The sequence below is a fragment of the Bombus vancouverensis genome, unplaced genomic scaffold, assembly GCF_051014615.1.
Source record: "Bombus vancouverensis nearcticus unplaced genomic scaffold, iyBomVanc1_principal scaffold0041, whole genome shotgun sequence".
In the NCBI taxonomy this organism is placed as follows: domain Eukaryota; kingdom Metazoa; phylum Arthropoda; class Insecta; order Hymenoptera; family Apidae; genus Bombus; species Bombus vancouverensis.
The window spans coordinates 453,519-479,066 of record NW_027468932.1 but is presented as its reverse complement, the minus strand read 5'-3'; the positions used below and the strand labels follow the sequence as shown (position 1 = coordinate 479,066).

The 25,548-nt window shown below is 40.7% G+C and overlaps 1 long non-coding RNA gene across 9 annotated transcripts; it reads left to right on the top strand.

Annotated features, from left to right (window-relative positions):
* Positions 1–5,327: 5,327 nt before the first annotated feature.
* Positions 5,328–15,352, top strand: LOC117165472 (uncharacterized). 9 transcript variants are annotated; one of them, XR_013061273.1, is made up of 5 exons: positions 13,579–13,742; positions 13,855–13,945; positions 14,596–14,685; positions 14,784–15,005; positions 15,109–15,352. It is a non-coding gene; the product is annotated as an uncharacterized LOC117165472 (long non-coding RNA). The 9 variants fall into 9 exon arrangements; XR_013061268.1 differs by having other exon boundaries at positions 13,583–13,742; positions 13,858–13,945; positions 14,596–15,005; XR_013061266.1 differs by having other exon boundaries at positions 13,584–13,742; positions 14,596–15,005.
* The last annotated feature ends 10,196 nt before the right edge of the window (positions 15,353–25,548 follow it).

The window sequence follows — 25,548 nt, the reverse complement described above, 5'->3', positions numbered from 1 at the left end:
GACTCATTAGAGAAATTCAGCGGGGATGATCTGCTGAGTGTAAATCAGTGGGTGGAAGACTTCGAGGAAATGGCAGAAGTGTGGGGTTGGTCAGACGCCCACATGGTGGCCTATGCTAAGAAATTACTCGCAGGCTCCGCTCAGGCCTTCGTACGACAAGAACGATGCGCGAAGTCCTGGGCAAAGCTAAAAAAGGCGTTGAGGAATGAGTTTGAAAATGTAGTAAGCGACCAACAGATACATCACGAGTTATCCCATAGAAAGAAGAAAGCAGATGAGAGTCTGCAACAATATATGTATGTAGCATCGGGGAGAAGGGCCTAAGAAACGTCGAGCTAACTATAATGTCGCGAGAGCCGAGGCGCTGTCGGCTCCATCAATGCATTACCGGGTCCTTCAAGTAAATAGCCTTGCCGAAAAGACCTACGTGACCCTGGCTACGAGCGTCTGCAGAACACGTGTGCCTAGCAAAAGACAATAGAATGCTACAACGGCCAGAGAGTCAGTCGAGAAACAGAGTTTGCGTGTGGCGTTGCCGAGAGAGTATTGATTGCATTTTGTGAAAGTCGAGTCGTTATCTAATTATTTAGTTGTGCTGTTTTCTGTACGTTTGGTGTGAATAGTTCAGGTTGAACAACAATCGTCTTTCTCTGTCCGATTAACATCTGTATCATCCATTCCTTGTAAATATATTATATCACGATATTACATGTATCACATGTGCGGGATTGCAAAACAAGGAAGGGCTGATACGCAATCCTTGATAGACTACATTATTCAAGGCATTCCCGACGAGGTCGCGAACAAGACTGTGCCATACGGAGCCAGGAATATCGAGCAATTAAAAGAGCGTTTCAGGCGCTACGAAGCGATAAAAAGAGATATGGAGATGAGGACGAAATTTGAGGAGCCGAAGAGTAGCAGGAACAAGGAACCCGGTCGATCTGGAGATGCGAGGAAGGCGCGATGCTACAATTGCGGTGATGCGGAGCACGTGTGTGCGGAGTGTCCGAACAAATCGAGAGGACCTAAATGCTTCAAATGTAGGGAGTACGGACACATCGCATCAAAATGCGACAATTTGGTTCCAGACACTGTGATGCAACATTCGCTTATTATTGGCGCAGGCTTTTTGGACACTGTTGAAATAAGTATAAAAGGGGGAGAATCTTTTATTAGTAGAATAAAGGATGAAAATCCCGATGAGTGTCCGGAAGTCCTCAAGATAGATGTAGAGACACAGGCGAGTGAGATAGATTTGTCACACGTTAAGGACATGCAACATAGGCTAAAAAGAGATTTGAAGAGAACCAAAGCATTGCTAAGAGACGCTCAAACGATGCTGGAGAGATCGAAAGGTGACTCGACGGGTAAAGCAGCTTTACGACAGCTGAAGAACCAGTTAGAAGATGCAGTATGCGCTAGAGCAGTTGCAGTTAAAGCGAAACAGGCACTGGAGCAAGAACGGAATGAGACGCAGGCTTCGTTGCAGGAAGCACTGCGGCAACGTTCCGAAGCAGAAGATCGTGTTAATGTAGCTAGTCGCGAACGAACTGAGCTACTGTCGCAATTGGAAGAAAATAAAGAAAGGTTGGCAGAAGTTTTGAAGAAGTATCGGGCAGCTGTGCAGCAAGTGTCGGAGGAACGGAGAATAGTGGCAAGACACGTGGTGATTGGCAAAGTGGACCACGAGATGGTGTCCTCGTCAGATTCTTGCGGCCAGCAGGAGGACTTAGCGAACATCACGAGGAGGAAGAATCTGGCTAAACAACAGCAACAGGATGTTGTTAATGATATTTGCGAATTTACTGAGAAGGATAGCGTTGCGGGTGTGAGAGTTGTTTCAAGTTTTCGGATAGACTCGAAGAGAGTCAACGCAAGGCGAACGAAAAGACAAGGGAAGTCGCACGTGCGGAATCCCTCCAATAATATCGATACGAAGATTCGATATACAGAGGATGTGGATGACGAAGACGACGATGGGATTGTCGAGAACACGATGAACGTGAAGACCTTCGAAAAAGAAGAGATCATAGTCTCGGTAGATGGTAAGTTGTTAACGTCTTCCATCTACGAACCGAGCCTACGAAAATGTCACGATGCTGCCACGACGATCAAAGCCCCTGACAAGAGTGAAATGGGTAAACAAACAACGGAGAGGAAGATAGAGGAAGAGCGAAAGAGGAGCAGTAGCATCGAGGACGAACAGGCCGCGGTGTTCCAAGAGGAACGAGATCAGTTGCGTACAGATGCAAAGAGACGGATCGAAGAGATCCAAGCCCGAGACAAGTGGACGTATAACAAGAGACGCAAGAAGGCGACAGCATACAGGACGGGAGATCTAGTGGCGATCGAGAGGGCGCAGGGCGGTCCCCGACTAAAGCTGCATCCGAAGTTCCTTAACTAAAAGTAAAGGTCTTGCGAAATGACCGATACGTAGTGCAGCGAGAGCAGCACGATCACGGCAGCCGACCACATGAAGTGGTGGAATGTTAACGATAGTGATGTAAGTGCGAGCAGCGATGATGAGCACATCTGAGGGCAGATGTGATTGTCAGGAAAGGCCGATTGTAATATCGTAGAATAGCTTTGATTGGAGATCGGCTGAAATTAGAAAACACCGTGTACGTCGTCTTTTTGTAGTTTGTTTACATCCAAGAGCGCCTAGTAACAGTGACGCGAGAAAAGATATGCAGCGTCAAAACAGAAGTACGGTTTCATATTTCAAGGAGTGGCAATCGAGAGGCCAGAGTATGTGGGCCGAAAAGTGTGTGTGTGTGTGTGTGTGAGAGAGAGAGAGAGAGAGAGAGGACGAGAGCAAGAGCGAGCACGACCGAGCAGGAATGCATTGACGAGGGTCAGAGTTGATCGAGACGTCGAAGCATAGAGTCGTTAGAATTGAGTTGCGAGTTTTGTCGAGTGTTAGAGTTGTTAGTGAGAGAGAGAGAGAGAGAGTTACCAAATAGTTGTCAAGTTATTTGATGTAAGTACGAGCGTTGCATTTAGTTTTCCTGTTAATCAAACATCGTTTCTCTGTCTAACTAATATCTGTATTTTCAATCCATTATTAATAAATTATAATTAATCGGACAAAATTACACCTTTAATATATTCCGATATTACAATTCTAATGTAAACCCGACATATATATATGTAGATATAGTAAATACTCGAACTTCTAATCGGATAAGTTTTACAAATGTTTATTAGGGTAAGATTTATTTGTGTCGATAGGATTAATGGCGAAAGCTAATTTTTACTCGTTCGGGGGATTAATATAATACGGTTTATGACAAACGCTATCGTATGATGTAGGCGATGGCGATCGAGATTAGAAGGAATGCGTCTCGCAATGTTCGGAAATAAGTGAACTCGAGGGCGAAAAACTCGGTACAGAATCTTCGTGATTTAAGTCTAACTCTTCTCTGCGCCTCTTTTCTTCCCTTGTAACTTCTGCAGCAATTAATCGTTTGTACCAACGTTCGGCTCGCTTCTTGCTCAGGTGACTTTTATCTTCTCGATTCTTTCTTGTTTTTGTCATCTGATATGATCAAGGTGAAATGAATATCACTCTCTGTGAGCGACTTGTGCGATTTCGCAAGCCTTTCCCAAAGACGGGCAATATTTGCCAACGATGGGAGGAGGAATGCGAAAGTCGATAAGTGTTTTCGATAATTGAGAACACCGTAACACAGGTTTAACACAGCGAATAATCAGTTAGATTTAACAATTTAGAAAATATATGTCATTCTTGGCAACTAGTGCAGTCGTAAGCGAGAAATGATTATTTTAATTGGCAACTAGGTTCACTGTGGACAATCAGTGTGGCTTCGTAGGCCTCGCCCAAGGATGAGCAATCTGCTAACGATGGGAAGAGGAAAACGAAAAACCATAGATGTTCACTGCGTTGAAAACACCGTAATCACTGGTTGATACAGCGAACAATTGTAAACGAAATAGATCGAAATTTTATAAAGTTGTTTTATTACAGACAATTTATTAAATCTTGGCCAAGAACGTTTATTTCAATTTTATATCGTGAATTCAAGACGTTCGGATGAAATCTACGCAAATTGTGTGCTTGATAGTTTTATCTGTCAACTATAGCTGCCGACGGGTGCCTTTGTTCAGAGACAGCTTTGTTCGACTGCAAGTTAAAAGAGAAGAGGATATACAATTTCAAATTTCCTACCTTGATTAGATGTAAAGTCGATCGGCGGTATGTATGGCTTGGTTATGTGTCGAATTTTGACAATTAACTTTGATTCCGCAGATGAAGTGACAATACGAATGCTTAATTCGAATGAAGATTTTTTGAAACCCTTTTTAATATTCGATTTCGACGGACAGAGTGACGATGTGAATGGTCTGAATTTTAAATAAGGACTCTTCTACTCTATGTTATTCCCGCTTATTTATAATATCCTAATTGTCACGCGATGGATCATCTCTATGGGAATCACAGCATTGCTACGTAACAAATTAGGAATTTTCTAACTGTCTACTTTCGCGGATTGTGCTGAAGTTTCGTCTTCTTGATTATCTTATTTACGCTATTCCTAATTTCCCATATTCTTGAGACACGTAGATGCTACTGAAGTTTCGTCTTCTTAATTTCTCGTATTTCGTTGGGTATTAGGGACATGCAAGGTGCGTGATAAAATGTAGGTATCGTAGTAGCTCGTATTTTGCTAATGTTGCGTCTGCGATGTTTCCCAGAACTTCCTTACTGATGCCAGTGGAACGTGGCAGGCGCGTGCCAACTTGTCCTTGCTGAAGTTACATCTGCGATGTATCTGGTAACTTCCTTGCTGATGCCAGTGAATCGTTCAAGGCGCGTGGCTACTTAGTATTTGCCGAGTCTTCTTATGCTTTAAAATATCATTTTTTTTTATAATAGTAAGCTTAATATATTTTTTCATGGTTTGTTTCTTACGGCTGGTTTCTATCAATTTCCAGTATTCTTGCGTGACGTTGTATTGATCATTATTTATTCTTTCTTCGCTACGATCTTTCATTTTATAATCATTTATTAAATATTTATTCCTTCGCTGAAAATATGATTTATTTTGTAACGCATAAAGATTACTATATGAACGTGTTGATTATCCAAAATGGCCGCCTGTGAATGTTCCTAGTATATAGTAACATTTTATTAATGTGAAATCTATTATTTATCCGTTAATTATTTGTGACTTTATTTTAATAGTTGACGTACAATTGCAGTGGGAATAATATTATTTTGCATTTATTTAATGTGTGTAATTATTACATGTATTCCGATGCGCACGTGTAAGAGCTATCGTAACAATCCAAGATGGCCGCTAGTGAATGTCTCTAGTAAAAGTGTAGTGACGCGTCCTTAATTTGTTTAATATTGAAATAATTATTCGTCCGTCGCTTATTTTCTTCTATTTTAGCGCAGTTAGAATTTTTAAATGACAATAGTATTGTTTGTGTAATCATTATAATGTGTATATATACTATGTGTTATTTTAATATAATAACATGTGGATTGTGTTATTGTTAAATTTTATAATTTATCAATAGCACTGTTTTATTGTTGTGTTACGAGTGGTTTATTTTTATAAAGTGTTCGCTTAATTAATTTGATAGTAATATGTGCATAGTTTGTTATTACCAGTTCTATTACGTAACATAACCTTATTTCTCCACGCCAGAATTAATATAATTATGCTATATTAACTAAGTACAATATAATAATTTTTTATCTTAATCGCGGTTGTCGTTGATACTCAGTTAATCAGTTTTGATTAATTCATAACCTATTCCTATATTATTGGCTATTTTCTGTTTCTTTGTTATGCGGTTGTCGTTACCTTGTGCGTGTAATTTGCAGCCTTTACATAGAATAGAGGAGCTAATCTTATACATTGCTAGCTAAATCTTTATTGTTTATAGGTTCTACAATTCTAATCCTTCATCGCCGAGTCCTTTACTTGGAACGGTTACATGGTGCGCGTTTGGTATCTTCTGGTTCTTCGTTACATGTCTAACACTTATCAAGACTACTTTTATTTATCCTAGAATTGTAAGTATATATATATATATGTCGGAGATGAAAGGACACCGGAACCTTCGGATAGCCCTGCAACATTGCAATCTAAAGTCTACTATAACTGTAACTAAACTATTGTAGTTATTCAATCCGATTGTAATTGTTCGAGATTAGTGACGAATCCGATGATCTCGTGTCCTTAGACACACCCCAGTATAGTTTTCCTCTGTGGAATCATCGGGACGGGACGCGCATTCTTTGACGCGCTCCCGTCGACTAAAGAGTAACGTCTTTACGCTCAGCAATTATCGTTTACGAGTCAGACTTAGATTCAGCGAGAACGCCTATCTGTCATCCCGTTGACCGCGGATTCGTTATTGAACCTGAGATCACTGTCACTAGTGTCGCGGACGTCTCACCGCCGTGATAGATTGTCAAACCTGCGTTATTCATACCTGTGTCAATAAATCGTATCTTCGCTACACCGCAACGATGGCTACCTTCAATGAAGACTCCTCAAACACCGACAACCCTATCCCCACTGCTTCTCCGACATCAGAAGTGGGATCCGCACGGATTCAAGAGATGCAAGGGCGGATCAACGCCATGGAAGAGCTAATTCGGACACTGACGCAAAGGCCGAGTACGGAGACGATGAGTGTAGCGCTACCCCGTTTCAACCCCGGGAACGCGGGCACCAGCCCAGCTTCGTGGTGCGCGGCTGTTAGTGCGGTTATGGACAAAGTGTCCCTAGACGAGACTACGAGTTATATATTGCTATAAGTCGTGCTTTAGAGGGTACCGCGGCAGAGTGGCTTACGCATGTCCCGGTCAACGGTCTTACTTGGACAAAGTTTAGGGAACTTTTTCTTGCTCGCTACGGAGGCACGGAGACGGCAACCTCGGTGCTAATCAGGGTGCTCGACGAATCACCTCTGGAGGACGAAACCGCTGGGACTTTCGGAAATCGCCTCCACTCCCTTCTGTCGGCGAAATGGGGAAATCTATCCAATGTCGAGCTGATCAACGCCGTTATCCTTCTGCGACTGATCTGGTATGACCAGCGTTTCGAAAGAATAGCATTTGGGGACGATATTCGGACCCTAGAGCAATTCCAGAGGGAAATGAAAATCTTCTCTCACGCGAAGAAGAGGCCAGTACCTTCGCCAAATAATCCATCGGCGGAACCTGAAGCAAAACGACGCCACTCGTCGGCCCGCCTCCCGAGATGCCTTCACTGTGGCAAACCAGGATATAAACTCGCGGATTGTAGGACGAGGAAGCGTGAGCAACAGCAGAGGAGTTCACAACGCCAGGGAGGAAGGCGACCGGACGCATCGCCTCAGGTGGTTTGCTTTAAGTGTCAGGCGGAGGGCCATATCGCACCTCGCTGCCCGCTACGACGGGACAAAAAGGCCAGTACCAAGAATGAACGTGTAGTCAACTGCTGCGCGGTGGAGTCCCCAGCTGGTACCCTAAGTCATCTGGGTGAGTCGTTCCCATTTTACTTCGATTCCGGAGCCGAGTGCTCATTAATTAGAGAGTCGGCTGCCTCGAAATTCTCCGGTAAGAGGACGACTGAGCTAGTAGTAATGCGAGGAATAGGAAACACCCGTGTTAAGAGTACGTCCCAGATCTTGTCCACGGTATGCATAAACGGTCTTACATTGGAGATAACCTTCCATGTTCTTGCCGATACTTATCTGAATTACGATATCATGGTTGGTCGCGAGATTTTAAGCCAGGGTTTCGACGTATACATTACACGAAATAGCGTCGATATTTGTAGAACAAAGGTGGTCAACACCTGTAGTAAAACCCCCGAAGACGAGATCGATATTAACGCGGCCGATACTGACGTGATCGGTAACGATAAAAGTCGGTTAATTTCTGTTCTCGAGAAATTCAAAGATTCATTCATTACGGGCTTCCCACGTGCCCGCGTAAGCACGGGGCAGTTAGAAATACGGTTAATCGATCCTAATGTCACCGTGCAAAGAAGTCCTTACAGACTTAGCGAAGAAGAGCGGAGGATAGTGCGTGAGAGAATAGACGAGTTAATCAAAGCGAAGATTGTAAGGCCTAGTAACCCACCGTTCGCGAGCCCTATACTACTCGTGAAGAAAAAGGACGGTTCGGATAGACTGTGTGTAGACTTTCGAGCATTGAATAAAAATACGGTCGCGGACCGGTATCCCCTACCCCTTATCGCGGATCAAATAGCGAGATTGCAGAAGGCGAGATACTTCATTAGCCTAGACATGGCCAGCGGGTTCCACCAAATCCCCATTCATCCCAATTCGACGGAATATACGGCGTTCGTTACACCCGACGGGCAATACGAGTACGTAACTATGCCTTTCGGATTGAAAAATGCACCATCCGTTTTTCAGAGGGCCATTCTCAACGCCTTAGGCGACCTCGCGTATTCGTTCGTTGTTGTTTACTTGGACGACGTCCTAATTATCGCCGACTCAGTAGATCAAGCCCTAGAAAGGTTGAATACCGTATTAGATACCCTCGTGAAAGCCGGATTCTCCTTTAACTTTGCAAAATGTTCCTTTTTAAAGACATCGGTACTCTATTTGGGATATGTAATTCGTAACGGAGAAGTCCGTCCAAACCCGGGTAAAATACAAGCCTTGAGTTCTTTACCTGCACCGTCGACCGTCACACAACTCAGACAATTCATAGGTTTGGCCTCTTACTTCCGAAACTTCATTCCCAAATTCTCACAAGTAATGAAACCCCTGTACGCACTCACCTCGAGTAACAAGAATATACCTTGGACGGACCGGCACGAACAGATAAGACAAAAGGTAATTTCCGTCCTGACTGACGCGCCGGTGCTAATGATATTTGACCCCAATTACCCAATAGAACTACATACGGATGCTAGCTCGGAAGGATATGGGGCCATTTTAATGCACAGGGTTGAAGATAAAAATCGAGTAGTGGAATATTACAGCAAAAGAACTAGCCCTGCAGAATCTAGGTATCATTCCTACGAATTGGAAACGCTAGCAGTTGTAAACGCCGTCAAGCACTTCCGTCATTACTTACACGGACGAGAATTTCTCGTCGTCACCGATTGCAACTCCCTGAAAGCATCCAGTAGTAAGGTACACTTGAACGACAGGGTTTACAGATGGTGGGCTTACCTGCAAACTTTTACCTTTGACATTATGTACCGGGAGGGTAAACGAATGACCCACGTAGATTTCTTTTCGCGAAATCCCGTAGACTTAGATCGCGGTACGTTCAGCAAAATTGCAGAGAAAGAAATTAACCTAACCGAAATCTCCGACGATTGGCTACTAGCGGAACAACGTCGCGACCCACAAATTTCTGAGATCGTCAATAAATTACAGAACGAAGAGCTCGCGGAAGACGTCGCGAATACGTATGAGTTACGGTCCGGCACTCTTCATCGTAAAATACAGAGAAAAGGTAGAACTCTCTGCCTGCCCATCGTGCCGAGAGGGTTTAGGTGGTCTATTATTAACCATGTGCACCAGTCCATTATGCACTTAGGTTGGGATAAAACGCTTGAGAAACTGTACGAGTATTATTGGTTCGAAGGAATGGCGAAGTATGTTCGCAAATTCGTAGAGAACTGTCATGCTTGTCGAGTTTCAAAGGCAAGTTCGGGTCGAGTACAAGCCGAATTACACCCCATACCTAAGACCAGCATACCTTGGCACACGGTTCATATGGACATAACGGGCAAACTAAGCGGTAAGAACGATTCGAAGGAATACGTCATTGTGTTGGTCGACGCCTTCACCAAGTTCGTATACTTGCATCATACCCGTAAGATAGACTCCATTAACACCATTAAAGCGCTTAAGTGCGCTATATTTTTGTTCGGCAGTCCCTGCCGGGTAATAGCGGATCAGGGAAGATGTTTTACGGGCAAAGAATTTCGAGACTTTTGTCAAGATAAATACATTAAACTCCATTTAATTGCGACCGGAGCTAGTAGGGCCAACGGACAGGTAGAGCGTGTTATGAGTACGCTAAAAAACATGTTCACAACAATAGAAACCACTGGGCGGTCCTGGCAAGACGCGATCGGGGAAATACAACTGGCCTTAAATTGTACCACCAACCGCGTGACTAAGTCAAGCCCGTTGGAACTACTAATCGGTAGAACAGCGAGACCCTACGGCTTATCCCTACCCGACAATATCTTAGAAAGAGAAGTAAATATCTCCCATGTAAGACAGCAGGCGATAAAGAATATAGAAGCAAGCGCCAAATACGATAAAGATAAGTTCGATGAAAACAAAGCTAAAATAACTAGGTTCAACCTTGGCGATTTCGTGTTACGCAAAAACGAGGAAAGGAACCAGACGAAGTTAGATCCGAAATTCAGGGGTCCGTTCGAGATAGCAGAGATTTTGGAAGGAGATAGGTATACCTTAAAAACTCTAGACGGAAAACGATCATATAAGGACAGACATGACAGACTGAGAAAGATGCCGGAAGGCTGCGTCCCTGCTGAGTTGGACGTCTGCGGTGATGACGACGACGGTGATAATATCGATGCAAGTACACCGACCTCAGAGGATCACTAACACTGCGTTGTAGTTGTAGTATATATCCACAGTGACGTTTTGCATATACGCAATATATCCACTGTGATGTCTCATATATCTGTAATATATCCACAGTGACGTTTTGCACATACGCAATATATCCACTGTGATGTCTCATATATCTGTAATATATCCACAGTGACGTTTTGCACATACGCAATATATCCACTGTGATGTCTCATATATCTGTAATATATCCACAGTGACGTTTTGCACATACGCAATATATCCACTGTGATGTCTCATACATCTGTAATATATCCACAGTGACGTTTTGCACATACGTAATATATCCACTGTGATGCCTCATACATCTGTAACATACCCACAGTGATACACCCAACGCAGTAACATGATCCAACAAACTGAGACTCTTCGGTGTACGAAATCGAAATGATCTGCCGTGTCATTACGGTCTGACTGGTAACTCACAGAACGCAACTAGCTCTTTAAACACAAATTATAGCGCTACTAATTCGAGCCCTCTTTCATTTCCTTGCATGTCAAACCGCCGAACAAAACCTCGTTGTTGAAATGGACCCTTGACTTTCTTGGACACTTAGTTAAATAGTAAATAATGTCAGTTGCATCGAAGCTAATGTAAGAAAACACGATATTTTAGCCACACACGAGGACGTGTGATAGTCAGGATGGCCGTGTCGGAGATGAAAGGACACCGGAACCTTCGGATAGCCCTGCAACATTGCAATCTAAAGTCTACTATAACTGTAACTAAACTATTGTAGTCATTCAATCCGATTGTAATTGTTCGAGATTAGTGACGGTGAGCTTTGGCTCGAGGCGACAGTCTGTCGCCCAACGTAGCCGCGGTCAAGGGATGAACGCTTTGCCCAACAAACATATGGAATAATTCTATAGCTCTCCTTAAAAGAAATATTCGTGGCGACACGCGACAGTAAACATTCCAACGGTTTCTGTCCCGTGGCTCGCCACACGCAGACCCTATTCTTCGAGTAAGATGATTGCCAGATGTCGATGCGTCTCCGCAGTACATGTTCGGCTAACCCGAGGGCCCGTAATAAATCTTAAGGTTTAGTTAACTAAAGTCCTTCAAACAGACAAACAGTCTTTGTCCCAACTACGGGAAGATAGGGGAGACATATTTTTCAACGAACGGCGTCTCCCACTAGCAACTTTCCCTCGAGGGCGGCTAGCATCTTTTTCTAACCACCGATATGGAGATTGACCAATTAGCAGCAACGTCAATTTCCCTTACTTCCTAAACGAAGGCTTTCCTCGACGAATCCGATGATCTCGTGTCCTTAGACACACCCCAGTATAGTTTTCCTCTGTGGAATCATCGGGACGGGACGCGCATTCTTTGACGCGCTCCCGTCGACTAAAGAGTAACGTCTTTACGCTCAGCAATTATCGTTTACGAGTCAGACTTAGATTCAGCGAGAACGCCTATCTGTCATCCCGTTGACCGCGGATTCGTTATTGAACCTGAGATCACTGTCACTAGTGTCGCGGACGTCTCACCGCCGTGATAGATTGTCAAACCTGCGTTATTCATACCTGTGTCAATAAATCGTATCTTCGCTACACCGCAACGATGGCTACCTTCAATGAAGACTCCTCAAACACCGACAACCCTATCCCCACTGCTTCTCCGACATATATATATATATATATGTCGGGTTTACATTAGAATTAGGGTTAGGGGCGTGAAGCGAATCTTCGTTTGGATTACACGTCGTCGTTATGCAATAGAGCATTGGCTAGTGCAAGTACGATTACCATAGAACCGGACAAGTAACCGTGGTAATTAGATACTCGAGAAACTAGTGACAATGATCCTAGGTTCAATAACGAATCCGCGGACAACGGGACGGTAGTCGTACGCACTCGCAAAAATCTAAGTCGGATTCTGTGTTAATATTCGCTGACCGTAAGGCGTTAATCTTTTTGTCGATGAGACCGCAAGAGAGAATGACTTTCCGTCCCGGTGATACCTCAGAGGAAAACCATGACGGGGTGTGTCTAAGGACACGAGGTCATCGGATTCGTCGGGGATATCCTACGTTCGGAAAGTAAGGGAAATTGACGTTGCTGCTAATTGGCCAATCTCCATATCGGTAGTTAGAAAAGGATGCTAGCCGCCCTTGCGGGAAGGTTGCTAGTGGGAGACGTCGTTCGTGGAAAAATAGGTCTCTCCTGTCTTCTTGTAACTGGGACAAAGACTGTGTATCTGTTGAAGGATTTTAGGTAACTAGATATTAGTGTTTATAACGGTCCTCGGGCTAGCCGATCACGTACTGCGGAGACGCGTCGGCATCTGGTAAACATCCTGCCCGGAGAATAGGATCTGCGTGTGGCGAGCTACGGGACAGAAACCGTTGCAATGTTTACTGTCACGTGTCGCCACGAATATTTCTTTTAAGGAGAGCTATAGGGTTACTCAATGCCTTTGTTAGATGGAGAGTTCGTCCCGTTGACCGCGGCTACGTTCGGCGACTAATTGTCGCCTTGAGCCCAAGCTCATTGTCACAAGTCTCAAACAAATACAATTGGGTAGAATGACGGCAAATCGTTTAATTACAACTGTAGATTTTAATTACAATGTTTTTATGGATTTTCCCGAGGTTTCAGAGGGAAGGCACCGGTGTCCTCTTATCTCCGACATATATATAAAACACTATATTTTGTAAATATCTATATAGTAAAATAGTCCGTCCACTATCTTGGTCGCTAAGACCGCTTCGCTAACATCGAATTGTTTTGTTATAATGTCAGAATATTTCCTTGGTTTTCCAGTTTCTTGTTGCTGCCTTGACTGTTTCGGTAGTATCTGGTTCAGTATTCCATAAGTATTCACTTAAGATTGGTAGTAGGCTTCTTGTAACTGCGTTGGCTTTAATGTATATCTTCCGATGTGAGTAACGAGCTTCTTATTATTATCAATTTCTATTCCAAGATGGTTTACAACATTCTTCCCCTTTTTAGGTTATGATTGGTTACCTCGGTATTTATTACCTTCGATATCTTCATACCGTCGTATATTATGTTTTGCAAAGTTGGATCCGTAGCCAATTCTCGTGGAGTTCCTGCATGCACATTTCCTTTAAGGATGATTGGTTGCATACAAACCTCGTTAACTTGTAAGATACCTTTTCTTGTTTGCTAAGACCATTCCGTCGGTGTTGAATCGTTTGTTATAATGTCACTAATTTTTAACTTTCCAATTTTCTCACATCTTCTTGGTCATTCCAGTAGTATCGACTGCGATTCTTCGTACACATTTACTCCAATTTGGTAGTTGGTTTCTCATCACTGCGTTGACCCTTGTATAAACTTCTTCGATGTGAGTAGTAAATTATCGTTGTCACTCACTTAACCTATCTTAGTTATTTCTTAACTCTTCCTGCACTTATTAACTGATTTTATTTCTTCTTATTAAAGACCGCTGTGTCAACGCTGAGTTATTTCGTTATAATGTCATTAACTTTCTTGATTTTTTCGGTTTTATTTTCCATTAGCGAACTGTAAGTTTGTTGTCGAGCATCAATTATTGATTGTTGTGCTTCGTTTAGTTTAATTGAAATATAATTGTAAATTTTTAATAGTATTATTTTCTTCCATATATATTAAGGCAATTGAAGTTAGTTTATTTATTCGTTTCTGCTGACAGTCGTATACTATGTTCTACGGAGTGGGTCAACAGTTTGTTTCTGCGAAATTCCTGCATGTACGTTTTCTTCTATTATGATTAATTGTGCACTAGGTACTTTTAACTTTCACTGCTTTTAATTATTTTATTGAATTAACATATTGTGTATTTAAATGATGGTTAGAACATAATAATATTCCTTTTTCTTTTACGTTTCTACTATCTGCATGATTCGATAAGCACTGTCACACTTCCTTTGAGTTAGGCACAATATTGTTATAAACATTTAGTAATATTATGTTTTGTATTGAAACAATTGAAGTTAATTCTTCCATTTGTTTCAGTTGGCTGTCATACCTTGTGTTCTATGGATATGGACACATAACCTGACTTCGCATATACACTTCCTTCTACGATGAGTAATTGTTCACGAGGTACTTTCCACTTCCACTGTTTCGTAATTATTTTATTGAATGACACATTTTATAATTAATGGTTAGAACGCACATAATAATTTTCTTTTTCCTTTTAGGTTTGTACTATCTGCATGATTCGATAAGCAGTGTCACACTTCCTTTGGTTCAGGCACAATATTGTTATAAACATTTAGTAGTATTATGTTTTGTATCGGAACAATTAAAGTTAATTCCTACATTTGTTTCAGCTGGCTGTCGTAGATTATGTTCTACGGATATGGACACATAACCTGTCTTCGCACATACACTTCCTTCTACGATGAGTAATTGTTCACGAGGTATTTTCCACTTCCACTGTTTTGTAATTATTTTATTGAATTACACATTTTATATTTAAGTAATAGTTAGAGCACGCATAGTAATTTTCCTTTTTCCCTTTAGGTTACCACTATCTGCAGTATTCGACAAGCAGTGTTGTTCCATATACTACCGCACTCCGTTGTCTCTTGAAATCGTTCTTGTGGTCTGTTTCGATTGTGTTAGTTTTAACTTGTTCGAGTGTATTGTTCGTGGAATCCCTTTTACTTTAATCTTGACGTTTCGTGTGTGGATTCTGACAATAGTGCCTGGTTTATTGAAGTGTGTTAATATGCCTAGGTGTTTTATATATTTTATATCTAGCTGTATATAAGATATATTTTGTTTATTGTGGTTTTGTATGTCCATATTTGCTGTATATTAAATTGCTTGATATTTCCTGTTTGTTATAAAGGTATGTATTCCTATCGTTCCATTCCTTTTTCCTTTCCTTTGAATTATTCATAAAGTTATTACGAGATTTGATTAAATTGTCGAATTGTAGGTTATCCTGATTGAATATAGTATTATGTCGTGATTTATTAATTAATTTGCGAGTCACTTTTGGTTAATTGGTTCTTCATAGTTTATCCTTAGTCGAATTATGAAATTATAGGTTATGTTGTACTCTTTATATTTACCATTTCGTTAGAGTACCTATTTTAACTTTATTATCTCTTATTTGCCCTCGTATACTAATTCTCTATATATGACTACATTTAATTAAACTTTTATTTAAACAATTTCCATTTTCGTTGTATCGTGTGTTCGTTTTGGATATTCGAATTGTCGCTCGCGTTATTTATATATTGCGTTTTTCCGTTTTTCGGTACGGCACGTGCGTAGCGCGGGACGTGACACCCCCCCCCCTCTCGGGGTTCAAATTTCCGAAGGAAATTTGACTGATCGCATCCCTGAGCTCGTTCGGAGCGGATGTAGTGAGTGTTGGTAGTTGCTTTACTATAATGGTCGGTGTGATTGATATTCCTTGTAATCCTGATAATATCGAATTCATCAATCGTTGGAACGTGTTGGTGCGTTTTTCAATATATCTGTTCCCTCCAGCGTCTCGCCTGGAAGATGAAATCTGTCTTGATTTTTCTGTATTAGTGCTTCAACGTTTCTTCTTTCTTCTATGTTTAAATGTTCCAGTCGCAAAAATTCCATTATTTTGTCGAACCTTGTTTCTTTAGATACTGAAATATTGTTGCACGTAATATGAGAGAGCGAAGTGGGAATTATAAATTCTTTAATTACCATTGTAGGTATGGTAAATTCGTAATCCCTCAATGTGATATTAATTACTTTTAGATAACCCCGTCTCTTATGGTTTCTCACAACCGCGTTTCCGAAATAGACTCCCTTAATCTGTTCAATTTTGGGAATAAATCCCTCGTTTGCCTCCGGATTTGCAATATTTATTGTACGTGGTACCGAACTTCGTTTCAGCACAATTATTGTATCGAACGGGATGTAAATACTTCCCCATTTAATATGTTTTTGCTCGTAATGCAGACGAGCTTTGCATCCTGCAAAAATTCGGATCCTAAGATTCCGTTTTGATCGATCAGCAATGATTCATCAACTACATGAAAAGTAACTGAATGGCCCGCAACCTGTATTATTGTCTGCCCTAGGGTGACCAGATTCTTTGCCGAAATTCCTCGAAATTCAATTGATTCTTGCTCGTTGATGGTTGCTGAATCGGGTAAGGCAGGTTTCTTGATGATATTGATTTCTGATCCGGAGTCTAAAAGTAAATATGTTTTAGTTTTTAAATCTGGGGAGACTATTCGTGCAGTTGGAGTATTTGGGGAATCGTTTGGGTTTATATATTCGTTTCCCTTGCAAGCTACTAAACTTTGTAATATTGGCTTCATGACTTCCATGTATCCAATTACTATTTTCTTCCCTTTCTTCATTTTAGTTTTTATTTTACGCCAAGACGCAAGTTTACTGACACCGATCCAATTATCCAATTGCTTGCCAATAGCATTCAAAATACAAATTTTTGAAAGTACCGCAGCCATGTTAACCCAAAAATATTTTGTATATAGTATAGTGTGATACCATCTATATTTTCCTGGGGGAATCATAAGATCAGCACTACCTACTATGTTACCTACGTCAAATATTAGATGTAGTAACCAATAAAGTATTTTTAATCCAATTATAATCCAATGGCTAGCGTATTTATTCAAGTTTTTATATATATCTTCAACTGGTGATTCCCTATTTTCTCCCTTTTGATGTCTTTGAGCTTGTTGAACTTGCGTTTCTTCAGCTTGAAAATGTTTAGAATCCTTTTCCTTAGTTACCCTTTTTTCTTCTTTATTTACTTTATTCACACCACCTTGATTTTTCTCTACCTTTTCAGGATGAATAGCTTCACTGGAAGTGCTTATTATAATTAAATTATTATTTATTTGTATGGAACGTTTAGGAATATTTTCGGTAGATTTAGAATTATTCTTTGAATTTTTATTACAAACCTTTTTGCTTATAGATTCTGTTTTGGATTTAAGGATAGCTATATTTTTATTCTCTATAGTGTGATCTTCCTTGCAATTTAATGATTTGGCTTTGAGTTCAATAAAGTTACCTTCTGATGGTTTTATAGAAGTTTTTGAGTGAGATACACTCGCTATCTCTTTTTCTATTATGGTTGAAATATTCACAAAATTTGTGGAGTCTTGCTTTTGTATCTTTGCCAAGTCGAACGTGGAGAGGCACTTCGCACTTCCCAGCGGGTCCAATATCTCCGTGATATTAGGCAGTGGATAAGCGTTGCCTATCGTCTCGTCGTTCAATTTCCTAGTTTCTGCTTCATTGTTTAACGTGACATTATTCCTTATCACAGCAACGGAATGGTGTTTGCATTGAAAAGTTGATTAGTTGAAATGGTCAGCATCTCTCTTTTGATTTATATCTCTATCGAGGTATTTATTTATGCATCTTTCTTCCCAGGTTATTGCTCTTGCTTCTTTCCTGACATCTTCTTCTATTCCCGGGTTGTTTAGATGTTTCCGCGACGGCGGTACAAATCTTCAGTCCTGGCGGTTGTTTCCGATGTAGATATTATTGCATGGTGGATGAGCGTTGTTTCGGTTATAATTATTGGAAGGTGTCGGATGTTGGTATCGAATTCTATTGTTTGCTTGTTTTAATTCTCGTGTTGCTTTCACGGCTTGGCGGTACGCATCGTCCAAGGATTGGTATCCTGCTATCTTTACTCGTAAATACACCTCGTTTGGGAGCCCCTTAACGAAAGCTTCCCTCGTGTCTCGATCTATCCTATCTTGAAATACGGTGCCGTACTCGTACCTTTCCCCGTTCATTATTGCCAGTCTGAGATCTCTGACGCGATTTATGTAGTCCAAAATATCTTCTCCCGGTCGTTGAAACATTGTAGCTAATTCCCCTTTATATTCGTTAACCGTTTTTCCCGGAACGAACATATCTTTTAATTTATTCCCGAAATCGTTTAAACTTATTACTTCTGTGTCTTCTACGGCGAGAAACGCGTGTCCGCGAAGCTTATTCGTTAATAATGTTACTAACTGAGATTCTTGATGCCTAGGAACCATGTTTCGTGCGCGCTCGCATGCTCTTAAAAATCGAAATACCGAGGGTCGATGTCCGTCGAACACTGGTACTGTCTCTATTGCATCTTTTAACTTAATTGGTTGGGGATTAACTTCTATCGGTATTGTCGCTTGGGAAATTATCGGCGATGATACGGGTGTCTTGATTTCCTTTCTTATTTTCAGTGAACGCACATCGTCTTGTAATTTATTCATTTTTGTACTCATGTCGCGAAAATTCGCATCCCATGCTTTAAGTTTTTCCGATAACTTCAAGATCATGTCTTTGTCCAACGATTCTAATTTAGTCGACATTATTTCTTAGGTATAAATTTTATCGACAAGCGTGACAACTTTAGTCCTCTGTGGAGCGTATCGAACCGTTTAAACCAACTTTAATCCTCCGTGAAGCGGATCCCACCGCTGCCACCAAAAATTTAATCTGTTACGTATTTGTTTGTTTAAATCGATCAAATTCTAAATTTAAATTTTACTGAAATTTTTTTTTTGTTTGAGTTTGAATTTAATCGGAAGAGAAATATTGAAATGATATTATTGTGTATGAAATATTGATTTAGATTTCTGATTAATACGTTAGTTGCTGCCACCAGAAATAGTCTAAGGACTATTTCAGAAATTTTCTTTTTATTGTTAAATTTTTTTTTGCGTTTAATGGGTAGCGTTAACTGACGTTTAATACAACTGGCAAACGAATTCCACTTTTCGGCTAACCTGCTATGTGCAGGGATACTGGCACGGGAGAGGATTAAAGCTGGGTACAATAAATATTTGTCCTCGTTGAACGGATTTTTATTTGAATGTAGAATTGCTTAGGTTATTATATATATATTTTATTAGCTGGATATATATATTTTAGCGTTGCTGGATTGGATAGGAATGTGAGATCTTTCGTTGTTTTATATAAATTTATTTTTACGTTTGACTTCTTCTTCTCCTTTAATTTCGCTGTAGTGGTTCGTCGTTAGAACCGAGGCTCAATTCATTTGCTACGATGGATTCTATTGCCACGATTTTCTCGCCTTTTGAATTTAATAATCGAAGATGATTCTAACGATCCTCTCTGTGCGGGACTTGTGTAAAGTTTAAGCAATGATTCTTTCTTCAAAACCGTTCACGGAAATAAAACGAGATCGATGATAGGAAGTTCTAATTCGATTCTCGAGGTGTTACGACCGTTCGCGGAGAGACGCGGTCGCGAGGAAAACGCGTCAGCGAGAGGCGTAAGTTCTCGCTACGATTCGGTGAATCGACGCCGCGAAGTAGTCGTTCCCCTGTTTCGGTTAGGATAACAGAGGTGGTTGATTGAATATGACACAGTAGTAAGTTATATTTCACCGTTTATTCCACAACTTATAACGAGGATAGTTACACTGATGCGTATGTACGAGATGATTGAGTGACTGATCTGCGGGTGTGTATACCCGCTCGAAGGATGTTGACCGTTCGAAGGATGTAGAATCAGTACCTCTTGGGAGACGGTGCTGTCTCGGAGGAAGGCTAAGGATCAGTGTCTAGCGCACGGGACCATCGGATTTGTTGGTGACGATTTTGGCTAAGAGAGTGAGGGAAATAGGCTTCGTTGTTAATTGGTTAAACGAAGGTTGGTGGATTAGGAAGGGTCTTAGCTGCCCTTGATAGAAAGTTGTTATTAGGAAGCATCGTACGTGGAAAAACCCAACTTTCCCTTGCCAAGCCGTAGTAAACAATAGTCTTTAGAAACTGATTTAGAAAAAGACATTTGTTGGGTCTGAAGGACCTTAACGAGCAAATTACTCGGGTTTATGACGGGTACTTAGGCTATTGAGGGTACGCCGTACGGAAGAGCGGACATCTGGTGTCCGTCTGGCCCGCGGTGTGTGACCTGGGCCAGGCAGAGAGTCGCGCGGCGTAACACGAGGGAAACGAAATTATCAGAGAAGGAATTTTCAAAATTAATTTTCTTACCTTGAGGAAACAGTGCTGTCGGTTGCCATTACTTCGCCTGCTCCGGTGATCGTCGGTGTTTTTACTTCTGGGTTTATTACTTGAACTCGAATATAGTTAATTTCCAATTTTTACTTTATTTATTTTATCTAGATACCCGCCTTACAATTTACTAATCTGATTAATACAGTAAATGCTATAAGAAATTTCTGAACGAACGTAATAAAAAGCACGATGGTAATGAGTACAAAGAATAATCGTAATAAGAATGATCACAAAGACTAATGCGCAAAGTATAATGAGCGTAATACGAATGATCCGTAATAACAATGAACACAAAATATAATAATGAGCACAATATGGTACGTAAATTATAATGAGCTCTGCTCTATGTTGCTACGCTTATTTATAATGCCATCCCCCACGGGGTGGTGGTCCACTGGGGGTACGCTTCCGTGGGAATCGGGATGTTGCAGTTTGGATTTCTTGAAATCGTACGTGAGAGAATGCGAGTTCCATACTTCGACTTAGTTCCTATCAGTCCTGTGCTTCTGCTGAGCTAGCGTCTAGGAGGCTTGAAGCATTCCATGCTGATGTAGTCTTTTCCGCGAGAAACTTCTATGTTTTGTACCGTGGGAATTACCCGTGTCTCTTCGGCGCGTGCAAGGGCTGGCGGCTGCAGCATCATTATCATCTCGATGTTTGCTCGGGCAACACGCGCAATTCCGCTTTTCTCCCACAACAAGGACCTCCTTCTTCGAGTTATTTTTCGTAAGTTTGGATATTCGCATATTATGGTTGTTTTTGCGATTTTAATGTTTTTTCCTTTTTTGTTGTTTCCCTAGGCTTCGGTGATCGACGTTCGGACAATGTTTGCGGAGGCATTTCCATCAGAGGTTCCTTATTATTATTATTTTTTTTCTTTTAAATGTCTTTTGTTTTTATGTATGATATATATATATATATCATACATAAAAACAAAAGACATTTAATATATATATATATATATATATATATATAGATTCGAATTTTGGGCGCGCGACGACTCTTCATGTGGACTAGCCATCGTTTCACAAAGCCGAGATTTTATTTACACGTATATACAGGTCTATCACTAAGCTTAACAAATAATAAGTACAACTAGTAATAAGTCTAACAAACACTAAGCCTAATGAATAATACGATCTACGAATAATTAAATTAAATAATACTATTAGCAATGTTTGAGTTCAAACGAATCCACGGTCACCGGGATAACTCCTTACTAAGCGAAACTAACTTAGACGCAAATGCGATCGTCGAAAATGCTCGATGTATCACTCTCCAAGGCAATCGCAAGAATGCCAGCCTCGTGGAGATTTTTCTCCCTGTACGATTGCATTTTGTTTTCTATACCCGTTTGGAAGCATCGAGAAGGTTCCAAACGCCGTTGCTGGGCACACTCGTTGGAAGCATCGAGAAAGTTCCAAACGCCGTTGCTAGGCAGTTTCTGCCTGGAGTTTTGATTACTAATACAATGTATGTCCCATTGCATCGGCACCTCCGAGGCAACATCACACGTGGCTAGGCCCGCTCTCGAGGCCGCATGCCGCCACAACCACATTTCTCGGAAAACACATACAACCACTCCAGACCTCCGTTAGATAAAACATCCATCCCGTGACCGTGGCTACGTTCAGCGACCGATTGTCACCTCGAACCCAATCTCGCTTATTACAAATCTTAAGCGATTACAACTATAATAAAATCTAGGCTAAGGTACTAGAGGATGTTCCCAAAATTTCCAAGGAAAGGCTTCGGCTTTCCTTTCATCTCCGACATATATATGTCGGAGAGGCAGTGGGGATAGGGTTGTCGGTGTTTGAGGAGTCTTCATTGAAGGTAGCCATCGTTGCGGTGTAGCGAAGATACGATTTATTGACACAGGTATGAATAACACAGGTTTGACAATCTATCACGGCGGTGAGACGTCCGCGACACTAGTGACAGTGATCTCCGGTTCAATAACGAATCCGCGGCCAACGGGATGACAGATGGGCGTTCTCGCTGAATCTAAGTCTGACTCGTAAAAATAATTGCTGAGCGTAAAGACGTTACTCTCTAGTCGACGGGAGCGCGTCGAAGAATGCCCGTCCCGTCCCGATGATGCCACACAGGAAAACTATAATGGGGTGTGTCTAAGGACACGAGATCATCGGATTCGTCGAGGAAAGCCTGCGTTTAGGAAGTAAGGGAAATTGACGTTGCTGCTAATTGGTCAATCTCCATATCGGTGGTTAGAAAAAGATGCTAGCCGCCCTCGAGGGAAAGTTGCTAGTGGGAGACGCCGCTCGTTGAAAAATATGTCTCCCCTATCTTCCCGTAGTTGGGACAAAGACTGTTTGTCTGTTTGAAGGACTTTAGTTAACTAAACCTTAAGATTTATAACGGGCCCTCGGGCTAGCCGAACATGTACTGCGGAGACGCATCGACATCTGGCAATCATCTTACTCGAAGAATAGGGTCTGCGTGTGGCGAGCCACGGGACAGAAACCGTTGGAATGTTTACTGTCGCGTGTCGCCACGAATATTTCTTTTAAGGAGAGCTATAGAATTACTCCATACCTTTGTTAGGCAAAGCGTTCATCCCTTGACCGCGGCTACGTTGGGCGACAGACTGTTGCCTCGAGCCAAAGCTTACCGTCACTAATCTCGAACAATTACAATCGGATTGAATAACTACAATAGTTTAGTTACAGTTATAGTAGACTTTAGATTGCAATGTTGCGGGGCTATCCGAAGGTTCCGGTGTCCTTTCATCTCCGACACACACATATATATATATATATATATATATATATATGTCGGAGATGAAATGAAAACCGGAGCCTTCCCTATGCAATTTTGAGGAAGCCTTTTAATGCTTTAGCCCAGATTTTATCATAACTGTAATTAAGTAATTGTCATCTGTAATTGTTTGACATTTGTGAAAAGCGAAAGTGGGTTCGAGGTGACAACTGGTCGCTGAACGTAGCCACGGTCACGGGATAAACGTTTTGCCTGACGAAGGTGTGGATCGGTTGTATTGTTCTCCCTAGAAATCACATAGAATTGTACTTTAGAGATGTCGATATAATGGGACACACGTTGTATGAGGAATCAATCTCCAGACAGAAACTGCCTAGTAACGGCGTTTGGATCTTTCTCGATGTTTCCAAGGAGTATATAACAAACTTTTGACAGATATTGCCTAGCAACAACGATTGGAACCTTCTCGATGTTTCCAGCGAGAATATAACAAACAAATGCAGTCGTATTACGAAAAAGATTTTATGCAGAGAGGCATTCGTGTGATCGCCTTGGAAAGTGATACATCGAGTAATTTTTTCCGAGTGATTCAGCAAACGTATTTTTTTGTGTTATAAAATTGTTTAAAGTTTTCCCGTTGACCGTGGATTCGTTTGAACCCCGGATCATTGTTTATAGCGTAAATTAAATTCAATATTTGTAAATTTATCAATCGTTAATTTTCATTATTCGTTAAATTAGTAAATCGTAAGATATATTATTCGTTTCTTTTATTGTTCGATAAAACTTATTATTCTTTAATCTAATTAATAATTTAATTTATCATTTGTTAATCAATCATATCATTTACAAAATTCATTATTCATAATATTTGTAAAACCTTGTTTATTCGTGTAAATATATTCTCTGTTTTGTAAAACAATGGCTAATTCAAACGAAGAATCGTTACGCGCCTTAAATCCTAATGTTAACCCGACATATATTTATGTTGTGTGTCATATTAATATGACTAATGTTTTTTAATTCTTCGATAGCGTTATTTATTGTTTTGAGTAGTTTATTTTATAGAGTGTTCGATAGTATGAAACATACACACACACACATATATATATAAATATGTATTCATATGCATATTTCTTCTGGCAGTGTAGTATTCATACGAAATGAAATGTTAATTATTTATTTTATATTAACTTCATTTAATAAGATAGAACACGCACACGCACACGTATATATGTATATACTTCTGGCAATGTGATTTTCATTTAGATTCTTTAGAGATGTAATGTTGTGTATTTGAGGTTATGTGTCAATTATTTGATTTCATATATACATATATATCTTGTATTGTGACAACATAGTATTGAAGGTTTTGTTTCTAGATTATTGTGTGTTTAATGTGTGTTTACATATTTGTGTTTGATGATAGAATTTCTGTACGCAATTCCTCAAGTCGTTGCGGTGTTAATTATTTTGAGCGTTTGGCCTATCGACAGGTTGTCGCTTAGTCCCAAGTGTTGCGTTGTGTGTTCTATTTCTTTTGTAGATTATTATTAGTGGTTTAGTTTAGAATATGGATTATTTATATATTTATATATAGACATGCATGTTTCGTAATTGTTAGGGAAGTGATACATTTACACTGTACATGAGAGTGTGTGTGTAAGGGTTAGAGGGCGTCAAGGTCTTAGTGGAGACAAAAGACTGTTGCCAGATGTTAGAAGAACCTAGTGTAGTCGGTTGGCGACCAGCGTGCGTGCAAGACGTTCTTCAGAGAGTAATATAGATGTATAACTGTTGTGTGGGAAATATAGTCAATAATTTGTATTCCCAATCCTCGAATTTCCTTAACCTGGTAGCAGAGCGTGGTTACTAGTTTTACAAGATATTTAGTGCGTGGTTACGATCTTGCGAGTGAGTTTTCAGTAAAGAAAAAAAAACTTTCAGAGGAAAAAATATACTTCGAGCACGTAGGAACGCTTGAGTAAGAAAAGAAAAAAAAAGAAGAATCAATTAAAATGGAGAGATCGGAAATCATGATACGTATATTCGATGGTGAGGATTATGGAATGTGGAAGCAAAGAATCACGATGTTTCTCAAATATAAGGAATGCGAGGTTGTTACAACTAGAATGAAGAACGAAAGAGACGATGAAGACTGGGACAAAAAGGATTTGAAGGCGATTAATATAATTTATAGTGCAATATC